Source organism: Corvus kubaryi, unplaced genomic scaffold (genome assembly GCF_017639235.1).
Source record: "Corvus kubaryi isolate FWS band 111438036 unplaced genomic scaffold, C.kubaryi_AGA036_p1.0 74, whole genome shotgun sequence".
NCBI lineage: Eukaryota > Metazoa > Chordata > Aves > Passeriformes > Corvidae > Corvus > Corvus kubaryi.
In genome coordinates, this window is record NW_024582061.1 from 9,869,818 (window position 1) to 9,880,565 (window position 10,748).

A 10,748-nucleotide genomic window follows, 5' to 3' on the forward strand; every position below is an offset into this window, starting at 1 on the left:
ATTTAACAACAAATAATTAGTTATGATTGTACAGATTCCTAGCATGACATAAGAAAGCCCCGATACCAGTGATAGCTGCCATGCCTCTTGTGAAAGTCTAGGTGAACCACTTAGCCTTTCAGGACAAACTTTGTGATGATTATTTCAGCAAAGTAGCAAAATCTGTCATCTGTGAGAAAAAGAGTTTAATTTCCAAAGGCCTTTTGCTTTAGATGATGACATCTTAAGGATTTCTGCTACAATTTCTGGTGTCCTATGCAAACTACCAGAAGTATGCTGGAATTTGCTCTGAGGACAAGGACGTCTTTGATCACCACAGAACATCAATTTGGTGGATCATGGAGGAGTGCAACACTTGCAAAATGCAGTTGTAGAGTAGCACACAAGGGACTCCTGCGTGTCCAAGGGAATTAGGGCATTGCTGGCTGACGATACAACTGCCCAAGTGTCTGGGGAAATCTTGTTCGAGCCAATTAATAACAAAGAAATGGAGCTGCCCAAGGACAGAGAGGAGGGCAAGGCAGAGAGGAGCTATGTTCACATTAGCAAGCCCACAACTCGGGAATCTTCACAGATACAAAGGTTAAACTCAAAGAAAGGCAGGCCAGTGGTTCAGCAGCCAGGTGATCTCCCCAGGCTCTTTCTCTTCCAGCCAGTACAGGTGACAAGACCAGCTGCTCCAGTTTGCTGTGGTGAAAACACCTCGGTGGAAATTCACCAAGGAGAAAATGGATGGATTCAGGATGCTGTTGATTTGTAAAAAGCATTCCAGCAACTCAGTGTGAACAGTCAGGATTTTTGTACATCAGGATCAATTTGTGGTTGCCCAGAGGAAGCAAGTCATTATCAGAGTGTAGCTGGTGCAAGTAGCTAAGGTAAAATTGAAGGTGAGAGCTGTGGCTAGGTAAGGGAGAGGCAATTCAGTTATTCTGTCATGCCTTCAGCTACAATCCAATTTTAGAATAATAGTACATCTTTTGCAATTGAAGAATAGACATCTTAACATAACAACAATCACATATTACCTGTGATGTGTCTTGAAAGCACTATATGTGCTTTTCATAGCATTACCTTCCCCCTTGCCAGCTGCATTGGGTTAGGAGCAGGAAGTAGCAGCAGCTAGCAGAGGTGAAGACATCAAGCACCTTCTAGCAGTGGAGGCAAGAAGGGGAATTTGTAAGGTGCAGCTATTTTTCAGAGTGGAGGTGGGGTGATGAAGTGAGGAGAAACTGTATTAATCTGATCCTTGTGCTGCTGTAGTTTCAGGTTTTCTGGCATAGAAAATCTCTCCTCTGTGAGAGCCTTGATGCTAAGAGTGAGAAGCTGAAAACTATTATCTCTGAGCTCATTCTTGATTTTGTCTTTTGTTCATGTCTGTGATTAAAGTATTCTTGGCCTTAGCTGGCTGGATTTATTCATGAGCAGTCAGACACAAGAGTATTTTTATAGCATGAATGAAGATTGGAAAGATGCACAGAGTTAGGTGGTTTGTGCTTCTCTTTAGTGTATTTTTGGATAATTTTTTTTCTCTTAAAACTAGAGGGTTGATATTTTCAAGCCCTGTTTTTGAACAGTTGAAATCTCCTTGAGCTAATGGGACTTTGGCTCTTCAGCAATGACCCTTGGGCTCCTGAATTTCAGGTCCCAGCAATATTTTGTGACAATCAGCTGAGTAATGGTCATGCCTGGCATCAGAGCATTCATTTGTTTGGGGTTTTTATCATTATTTTTGGTGGGTTTTGTGTGAGTGCTCCTGCAAAGCCCTGAAGGATGATGGAAGCTGAGTGTATATGGGCAGCTGGGGAAAAAGGCTGCTTAGGCACCATGGAGTGTCTCTATTAGGTCTCCAGGCAACAGGTAGATAAGTATTGCTGAATGATACAAAGACATTCTTCATGACCTCACCCCTCCTGACTTCCTGGGACAGTAAAACCCATCCCATCTGCCTTCCCTGTGGCTTTGTCCCACATTCCCTCCACGTGTGATGGACGAAGGGCGATATGCAAATCTCATTATTTCAGTGTATTTATTAGTCCTTAGCTCCTCCCAGACAGGCAGAAACAGTGTCAAAGACCAGACCTAAGGCAACACTTAGTCTGGAGAATGAGATCATGACCACCAGCTGGGGCCCTAATGCAAGGGATGCTTCCTATGCTTGGCTCTCTTTCCTGCTGAGTAGGCTGGATTCACTATTGTGTTTAAACCTCTAATTCTTCTTCTGACTAATTTCTTCTCTTTTTTCCAGGTAGAGTAATTGATCCAGCTTGTTCCAGAAACAAATTCTGAAACCATAGTACCTTTGGTCATCTGATTTTAAGGATCATGCTAACAGCCACTGGTGCCAAGGCATAAGGTAAGCAAATCAGGCTTTCAAGGAGCTGCATCAGTTCACAGCAGCTGATTTGATTTTGCAATTCAAAGGTTTTAGTTTTCCACTGGTGTTCAGAGCCCGGCACCAGCAGAGCTCTTCCTTTCACCTTCCACATGGTAGTCTGCCAAAAAATTGGACCTGGAGACAGAGAAAACAATGGAGATCTGAGACAGACAAATAGACAGGTGGTGCTTACTCTCTAGACCATCTAGAGGAAGCTCTTTGCTGAGGACCTGATACAATAGGCTTCCTCTTTTAGCTGATGTTTGCTATTGTATTTTGGGAGGGTGTCAGGGTCCTCAAGCAACTAAGTTGTGAGTCAGGGTCATGCTATGTCGGGACCTGTGCTATTCATTATTTTGCATTAATATCCAGAGGATATGGAAAACAAGTGATACCACTGCAAGGAAAGGAATGGACAAAAAACTCCCCTGCAACACCAGCCAGTTCCCTCACACGATGAACAGGGTGAAACTGAAGTTGGATGTGACCAAGGACAGAATAGCTACTGTTTATGCAATGGAGGCATGGGAAGGTCATAAGGGGCTGAAAAAATTTAGTCTTTGAAACTCCTCTCAATTTTCATTGGTATCCTACAAAGCATTAGCTCTACTGGCTTTCCCATCCATGCTTATGCAGCATATCCTCTAAAATGGGGTGTTTGGCATACCTGTCCTTCAGGATACAGGCAACTCTGTCACTTTTACATCAGCAGATTTCAAACACACTTGTGAATAGATGAATCAGTGGGATTGAGGATTTCAAAGGTCTTTTCCAATCTGAACAATTCTATAGTGTTGGTTTGCAAAACAATTCAAGCTGACATAGCCTGTATATAATGTCTTCGTGTATTTTAAGCTTCTCCAAGTTCAGTGTGTTGGCAGTACACTGCAATTTCTTTCCCTGCAGCAGAGACAGTGCAGTGACACCCAAATGGCTTGTTGGGAGCAGGCTTGCTTCCAGCTGGACCTGTTACCTGCAAGGCTGGGCAGGTTGCACGGGGAGCTGCTTGGACACCTCCTTGTCACATCTCCCAGGGCTCCTAAGAGCAAAGGAAGCCTGAGAACCCCCAGCCTTGTGCTGTGTGATCTCACATCTTGGGTTTTATCAGCTGAGGTGTCAAGCTTCAATGCAAGCAGCTGCATCGAGTGGAAGCAGCAGTGTCACTGTGACCCTAAAGCTCTGTCACTGTGACAGCAGTGTCACTGTGACCCTCTGCAGCTGTGGCACCATGAACTGGTGCTGGGGGAGCCAGGACAGGAGCACCTGCAGGAGAACTAATCCTCAATCTGAATAAATGGCCCAAGAATAATGAAGCATACAGGCTCTGTTGTCTTCCAGACAAGAAGGTAGCACTTCTGCCACTGAAATCAGCACATCTCAGCTGTGTGTGCTGAGTATCAGGGCCTTGAAGGCACTAATGGGTCCTACTGGGCCTGACTCTCCCCACACCCTGCCCACAGCCCAGGATCCTATTTCAGCACCTCTGGGGCTGTCAGTCCTTGCCCAAGCAATGTCGCTGCAGGGCTGGTTTCTAGCTCCCCGCAGTCCTGCTCAGCCCATTCATGGACTCCCAGCAAGCCATCCCCCTCCCCCTGGCCATCCCAAGGTTGTGTTTCCAGTCTGGCTCCCTTCAGTGTCACCCATGGGCTGACATCAGAGTTGGAGCTGCCAGGCACTCTGACAGTGCCTGGCACCAAAGGTTGCTGATGATCTCTTGCCTTCATCCCTGCCAGGTAGTGTTGAGCACCAGGAAGACAATGGCTCTGATTTAGCTGGGAAAATACTTTTTACTGGGTTTTCCCAGTAACAGCTGAATTTTAGCCTGGAGGGAGGTACTGAGTTAGCCCATTGCCACATTAGACAGTGTCAAATGCTCCCACCCCCAAAGGATGTGCTTGATGGGAACGGCTGGAATTGCTCAGCATGGATCCGGGCTTAAATAAATTGTGACTATTGCTTTGCAAGGAAGTCACTAAGAAACACAATCCTCAAGGAGAAGCAAACTCCTTTGATCTCTGTCCTTCTGGTTGAGCTCCTCTGTGTGAGCTGGGAGCTGATTTCCAGTAAAGCATGACCACAGTCAGCCAGCACAGAAAAGCTGCAGTGTAGCTGCTGTCAGTAACTCTCCTAAACAGCAAGTACTGCAAGGAGATGTGCTGTTCTTGGGAATGAGGAATAAGTGGCAGAAATATATGGATGAACCTGTGGATGTAAAGGTTTAGATTTTTGCTAAAACCACTAGTAAGGGAATTGAAACAGACCCTTGATTAGTATGAACTCCTTCTAGATTCATAACATAACATCACTGCAATGATGTGAACACAGAGTACAGAGCAAAGGCAGTCCTTGCTAAATGGCATAACAATTCACGATGCATATTCATCGCAGGAAATACTTTTCATCCGTCCTTGATTGCATGTTGTATATTGGCTATGGATTCGATGGCTTTGGATTTCTTTAGCATGCCCTTGGGCTTTCAAGTGTGCTAGGATGCATTGTAATGTAGATGCAGGGTGTCTGGCACGTCTTACTGAATGAGGCTTCAAAGGGAAGTTGGAATCAGACTCTAATTATATTTGTAATAACGCCAGAGACATTTTGACAAATCGATTACCTGCTGTTCATGGACAGACTTTGTCCTGGGCACTTGAAACCGTGGGGTTGGTTCACACTTCCACTGGTATTGGCAGACATGGGACTACCTGATTTTTGGTAACTGAGATAAAGGCAGGCAATATTTGTGACTAGGCTTTGAACACAGTGCTGTTACTCAGGTACATGTGACAGCTTGAATGCATCTTCTCTGGAAGCTTTCCCAGCACCAGAGATCGTCTGACTGGGAGCACAGACCACTGTCACAGCTGTGCCTGAACCCCTGCCACTGCAGACAATATTGCTGTGGGCATGTGGTCCAAGCAGCTTGCCAGGATCCCCTCATGCCTTTCTCCTTGCCACAATATGTGCCTTTGAAGGTCTAGTGCTTCTTTTTAAAGAAGCCTACAGCCTTTTCCTCATGCTTTACGTGAGCAGGTGTATTATGTTGCAAGACTCCTATCTTCTCAGGTCTTTCCCAAGCAGACAGTTTTAAGTTACTGGGGTCCTGGAGCACTGAAAACAGAGGAATTGGAGTTTAGAGGCAGGGAAACAAACACCTTCAGCAGAGAGCAGAAATTAATTTGAAAAGAAGAACAGAGGTTTGCTGTCCTCACTGAATGCCCGCCTCATCTCAGGCCTGGTGTGAAAGGCATCTGTCAGCAGACGATGATGTTGGGACGCGTGAGCTGGAGGGACTCAGCTCGGGGCTGCTGCCCATGTAGAGGTGCATCTGCCTCATGGTGCAATGCCATCGGGGCTGGCCTGGGGAACAATAGAGCTTTGTGCCTGGCAGATGTTCAAGGCAGTGTTTGCTTTCTTTTCCTGAGGCCAGTTGAAACATAGGGAGTGCACTGACCTGATTTGCAAAAGGGTGTCTGGTTCTTCTGCAAGCCAGGTTACAAGCAATTTGGCCAAGGTAATGCAGAGAGTGAGTGATGCTGTCAGAGATAGATGGAAGTCTCTGTGTGGGTGCTTTAGCTTGATGATCCCAGCACAACACCTCCATTAGTGCATGACATGCTAGTGATTTATCCAAGCAGTACTATGCTGATTACGTTTTATCTCAGTAGCAGTTGGGAACAGTCTGTGTGTCTTCTACATCCAAAGAGCAGAAAATGTACCTTTAGTCTGAGCAAAATATGATCTTTGACCCCAGGGTCTTGGCACTGAACCTCACAAAAGGTGATGGTTACATATGATCCCTCTCCTGACTTCATGGAGTGAGGGACTGGAGCAAGCCCTCACCTAATGGGTGGCTTGGCAGGAGGAAGTGCATCTCACAAGCTCAGTACAGAATCACAGGCAGAAGTGGAGGAAAACGGCAGGAGTCACCACGGATTTTTGCCATACTGTGCCACTGAACACATGGAGAGGAAAGAGCGGGGTGGTGAAGGACACAAACCTCCAGAAACCAGGCACGGCAACGGCAGGACTTGCCTAGGAGCTGTTTCTAAGGCGGTGTTCAAAGTCTGAAGTCTGTGTGCCCTATCTGCCTGGGGGGGTTGCTGTCACTTCCCCCCTCCAAGACTAAACCCTTGAGGAGGCAGATTCAGGCTGGGGGGAGGTTTGAAAGGCCAGAGAGGAGGCCAGCCCTAAAGCAGAGGTGCCCCCTCAGCAGAGGGATGAGCTGCATGCTGAGAAGCCTGGCTTGCAGCATGATGAGGATGTAAATGAAAACAGACAACATAGTTCCATCGCTCTCTATGTTTTGGGATCTGTTTGCTTGCTGATGGTGAACTGGATGGACTCAGGAAAGGCAGACAAGGCTACAGATTTGTTTGTGAAGGATGCAGTGGGAACACAGAGCCAGTCCCAAGAAGGAGGGGGGAAAGAAAGTGCAATAAACTATTGCATAATTTGTTGCCTCATGAAACCTGTCCCTCAAGGATCCTCTCAGAAAGCAGATAAGACTGGAATGCATCTATATGTGCTTGCAATGCAAGGGCATGTGTATGATAAAAGTACATAAAATTAATAAAATGCAATGGCCTACAGTAGGGAATTAGAGATTTAAAACCTTCAAATTTTAAATCACTGAAGCTTCAGAGGTCCTATGGCAGAGATGCTAGAATGTAATCATCTTTTACTTTATCTGTAAGTCTGCTGTATGAATAGTAATTACACAATGTGACAGAGGAAAGCCATGTGCTTTTATTCAAGTTTAATCTTTATAGATACCAGGCAGGTATAGAAGGTGAGCTACTTGCTTTAATGGTATTATAATTTGATTAGATATTAGAATATGTGCCTGCAGTATCTGCTTTCTAAGCAACGATGGATTGGGCTGGAGGAAGTGTTCTTTGCTTTGTGCCTTATGGTTAGTGAGCTGGTTTATTTGGGTTTAGACCTTAAGGCAGCCAACACTTTTCCCATGCTCTAAGCAGTCTTCTTGCATAAGCTCAGAGAATGGAAATTGCACTCTTTATGAACCTCTCTATAAAATCTGCTGTTGTTTTTCCAACTTCTGCTATAGACACTTCTGCACTTTGTGCCAGAATGACTTGGATTTCAGTCTTACAGTCCATCATTAAGCCATCCTTATCCCATTTCTTTCGGGTGACTATTCACATCCAGCTCCTTTTGAAGGAGCTGACAACACTGCTCAACTGAAAGTCAGCCAAGAGTTGAAATGTTCTGAGCATTACAAACGTTCGTATTGCATCTTAGTGGTTTTCCTTCCTTCCACCCTACAGGATCTCATGACCCCATAGATACTAGAGCAGGACAGGAGAGGCTTTCAATGGAAAATCAATGTGGCTTGGCAGCTTGTGAAAGATCTTCGAGAGGGAATTATAGAGCTGTATGGAGGAGTGAGCAATCTATCACAGCAGCATGATTTCCAATTCATGGAAGAACGATGAAGAAAATAGAAAGTGAAGCAGCAGTGTCACAGCAAGGAGAAGGGATGTAACCTTTAAAAAGCAGGTTTTTCCACCCCTCTGAAGCATTGGGCATTGGCTTCTTGCAGAAGTAGGACAAAGAGCTTGATGGTCTGATCTTTTATGGCAGATCCTAAGGGCAGGGAGAGCTGACACGCTTGTTAGCATTTGACCCAGTTTAAACTAACAGGTTCTGAGGAACAAAGACTCACTGAGAAGTTACTGAGAGGGAAACCTGAACCAAATTGACATTGAGAGAAATATTCATAGCAACTAGAGATACAAGTACTTAAGGAAGAAGAATTCTGCCAAGCGAAAACCTTCCCTGGCTTTGTTGTACCAGTGGCAGTCCAGCTGGTGAAGGGACAAAGCTGCAGCCACGGGAAGAGCAGATCAAAGTAAAAAGTCCCAGGCAGATCTGGTCTATTCCAGTAAGTTTTTTGTGCTTCTCCCAGTCTGAAATTCTCAGTCCTGCCTTATCCCTGTTCCTTGGAGGAGCATGTAAGAAGTTCTGACACTGCTTTGTGCTCTGATGTGCTGGGGACAAACCTTATCTCCCTGGGGTTATTGTTAACATGATTTGAATAGAGGACATCCATCCTATCCAGGTCCCTTGTGGAACTTTAACACTTTTTGTTGGTGAAAGGAAAAAATGCTCAATATCCCACCCAGTTATCTCTGATCATCCCAGATGTACCTCATGGCACAATCCTATTAGACACTACTGTACAAAAGTTTTTCCATGGCATTTGGCTGATTAATGAGTATGTGCAGCACTTTGTGATGCTTTTAGGCCTCATCTTTGTTTTTCTCTTGCTCTTGCAAGAAGCTCCACAGCACCTTTGTGGACCTGCTGAGACTTCTGTAAAATTTAAGCACTCAATGTTGTAAGTAGAGCAGAAGTATTGAAAGCAGGGCAGCCTTTTTAGGGAGGCACTGGCGATCAGTACAAGGTGGGTTTGGATGGTGAAAAGACAACCAAAATGCCTAGATTCTGGTAAAATCTCTTAAAAGCTACTGTTTCCTTGGGATGAGAGCCAGGATGGAGGGGAAAAAAACCCCATGAGAATGAAAAAGAGTTACCCAAAGGCAGCGTGCAGTATCCAAAGCTAGATCAGCTTGGAGGGAAAGACTGAAAGAACTTAGGTGGAGGGGTTTAGGCAAGAAAATCCAGGCCCAGGGACATATAATATGACTTACCAGAGCCCAGGCAAGCTGGGTCTGCTGGCCCTGCTTGGCAAAAATCTGAGTGGTCTCATTAGGATGACTTTTGTGCCCAGAAGATCAGTTGTCTTAGGAGAAGAAATCACTGCTCCCACAAAATTCCCCCACAAAAAAAGTGTCTGTGGGAGCTGTATGTATAGCAGCGGGAGCTCAACCTCACAGCTAACCCAGGAAGAATGAGTTTATTAATTTTATACCTCCAATCCTACATATTGTGCTTTGTCCTCTTGTTTAATGCTATATGCACTACTGATTTTATTGAGGTTGAGATGTCTGTGCACTGAACGTTATTCAAGCAAAAAATACTGTCCTGTACAGAAGACAGATAAAGCAAAGCAATCTAGAACCAGCTGTTACTTAAGGTAATATAGTCAGAACCATTGTGTTAATTTTCAGGTTATTTTTAGAGCAGTCTTAATTCATATATCCTTTAGAGAGGCTGATGAAGCCTCTGTCCTGGACTTCCTGGAGACACCCATGCCACTGGGCCTCAAAAACCAGAGATATCTACAATAAGAGTACTTGGTTTTGAGTGAGAGTCAGAGACTGCCTTGTCAAGCTCTTATCATCTGACCTAAAGCTGAATAAGCAAATACATACAAGTTAATAAACAAACCAAACTAAATAAAACAACCTAGCTCTGGAGCAAAGTCGAGAAAATGACTGGTCTCACTGAAAATTTCTCTGTGGCTCTAGCAAGGTTCAGGTTGTTACTGAGTGCTGCAACTACAAGAATTCGAGATTGTGAGAAAGGGTTAATCTTCTTTTTATTTTTATTTTTTTTAAATTTTTTTAGTTGGACATTGGGGTTGTTGGAAAGGGAGAAAATTGGTTTAGCTCTTGTCTGCTTTCACTACAACACTACAGGAAGCTAAGAAATAAAAGGGCATAAAATTTGTTAATTTGACGGGATGAAGAGAGATGCTGACCTAGGTGGCTTCCAGGTTAGAATAGTTACTCCATGTACCTCCATAAAATGACACATTCCTTGTAGGCATTTTCTTATCTACGGCACTTGTTGAACAAGGACAAATGTAAACCATATAAAGAAAATATGTGATTCGCACTTCTAAGAGGAAAAATAAAGGGGTCATAGGAGTCCACAGTAAGCAAATGACGAGACTGTAATTACTATAGAGGGCATGGACCAAGACCAGTAAACAGATGAAACACAAAAGGATAAAAGTAAAAATATTGATTTCTGCCAACAACCTCCTTATGATATCCAGATGTCAGAATTATCGGCATATGCGGGGATCTCATCGCTTTGGAGAAAAAAAAAAAGAAATAGAACTTCAAAAGAATCATCTCTGCCCCTTGTAAAAGTAGGTGCCGCTCCTGGACGGAGCTGCCAGTGTTCTGGCACCGGGTGATCCTATGGAGAAGGATTCGAGCAGTGGGGGTAAAATAACGCTGATTTCTTTCTGGACGCTGCAGAATGGCTAGTAAATCTTAAATAAACTAGGAACGAAGCAATATTTTAGATTTTTGCTTTGAAACGGAGTGCGGGTGGCGAAGAAATAGCTCTCCCGTAACGTGGTACGGGTGCCATCCATCACGGAGCGGGGATGGAGACTGCACAAAAGCAATCCGCCGCGGGTGCTGGCTGGCGCGTCCACATTCGGGTGGGGAGGAGAAGAAGCCGTTTCCCCCGGCAGGATTCCCGCAGGAAGCGC